The 1,835-nt window shown below is 33.7% G+C and overlaps 1 non-coding gene across 1 annotated transcript; it reads left to right on the top strand.

The window, feature by feature from the left end:
* The first annotated feature begins 671 nt into the window (after positions 1 to 671).
* Positions 672 to 743, top strand: Trnat-agu (transfer RNA threonine (anticodon AGU)). Its single transcript has one exon. It is a non-coding gene; the product is annotated as a tRNA-Thr (tRNA).
* Positions 744 to 1,835: the final 1,092 nt, after the last annotated feature.

Raw genomic sequence — 1,835 nt, 5'->3', positions numbered from 1 at the left:
AACTATAGTATTCCCATCGATCTTCTCTTTCGACATCAGACTCATCTTTTGTTTCGCGAATGTAGTCGGACATACACGACTTTACGATGTTATGCATCTTGTCGCATACTTCATTATTCCAAGATGGCTTACTAAGAAAAATAATCAATATTCACAACAAAATACGCCAAAAACACTCGAATTAACTACGGATATACTATCATTAGTAGCGATTAATGAAATGCGGGTTTCCATCTACGATGAAGAATACGTTTAGACACAAACAGCAAATATTCATTAGGCATTTACACAGTGCAGATTAGTAACGGAAACAAGCGTTCAGTCTGCTTGCAAAGAAAAAACTTCTTTTTTCTTAAATTTTCGTTCGAAAATGGAATAAAACATGGTGTTAGTTATATCTTAATGATGCTGCTTGATATTCATCCAGTTCATAAGTGAAAAGGAAGATAGGGAAAGGTTAATGTATTAAATATATTAACTAAATCCATGCATAATTATAGTTGTTAACATTTTAATCGAAACTGCACCTATGGCTATGTCGTCCTTGGTAAAACACTATTTTAAATTTACGGTTTCTTGTTGATATTTGTTTATTGTAAAATAGTCTCGGTAAAGCGATCTACACTACATATTGAAAATTCATGTTGGTCGTTTGTATAATTATTTTTATCGGCTCCATGGCTCAGTGGCAGAGCGCCTGTCTAGTAAACAGGAGATCGTGGGTTCGATCCCCACTGGAGCCTTTTATATACTCTTAAGACTTGTGTTCTGGTCCACGTATGTGGGCATTGGTTCAAATTCCACTTTCTGACACATTTCTTTTTTAATTCGCAACAAGCTTTTATCTCATGGATATTTACTTTGTTTTCTTAATCTAGTCCGTATCTACCTCTTGAGCATATCAAACTGATCCGTCAATATTCAGTTGTTTAAACTTGCAATTGCATGTTTGGATTTTGTGAACTACAATATTCTATTCTCTATGTGGTCATGATTTCGATTCCCGAAGGAACCAACAAATATTACGTCTGTTATGTTTGCATTTCAAGAACAAGATACAAGGCGCATTTAAATTTGGAAATAATCACATTTTCTTAGTTCAACACAATACCAGAAGTGTAGTTGAATTTTTATGAAATCGTTTAGCAAAACTTGTTTTTATATAACTAACGTTAGAAACATATTATAATTTTAACTATTATCCTTAAACGAAGAATAACACATTTCTTATCATTCAGTATTCTTGTGTGCTTGTGAAACAGCTCGGTTTCCTCTGCATCGTTAAATTGTTTACATCTGATAAAGGTCACTGTATTGTGATTACAGCGGGTAACCACTACACAGGGATACGATTCGCAGCGATCGTATTATTTTGTGTTATTTGTTTTTCTTTTTGTGGGTGGGGCGTCAATTAAAATCGTACAATTAATAAACTAGGCATTACAAATAATTTGGTTCGTTCAATAAATAATTACCCGGTCATGACTGCTTAGTGTATGCTGTACCAACGCAACGCTTGATACATATTCCTGATGGAGCCCATAATCAATCATAAACAGGTTGGAAAGTATACTAATGCCAAGCAAGGACATTGTTGCGTCGATGCACCAAGAATTCAACTCGCTTATTGAATATTTAATGAGTTTGATGTTCACAGTTTGTAATCTCATTCTGTGATGAATATTGGTTATTAAGCTGATCATGATAATATATACATATTTTACATATATCTATATACATATTTTATATTAGTCCGTTTCTTCTCAACTGTCAGAGCATTCATATTTTCACGGCAGTTAAACGCGTTGGTTATATTATCGAAAGGCTTATGTGAT

The sequence above is a fragment of the Dreissena polymorpha genome, chromosome 6 (assembly GCF_020536995.1).
Source record: "Dreissena polymorpha isolate Duluth1 chromosome 6, UMN_Dpol_1.0, whole genome shotgun sequence".
In the NCBI taxonomy this organism is placed as follows: domain Eukaryota; kingdom Metazoa; phylum Mollusca; class Bivalvia; order Myida; family Dreissenidae; genus Dreissena; species Dreissena polymorpha.
Note: the sequence above shows the minus strand (reverse complement) of the source record. Positions and strands in the feature narration are given on the sequence as shown.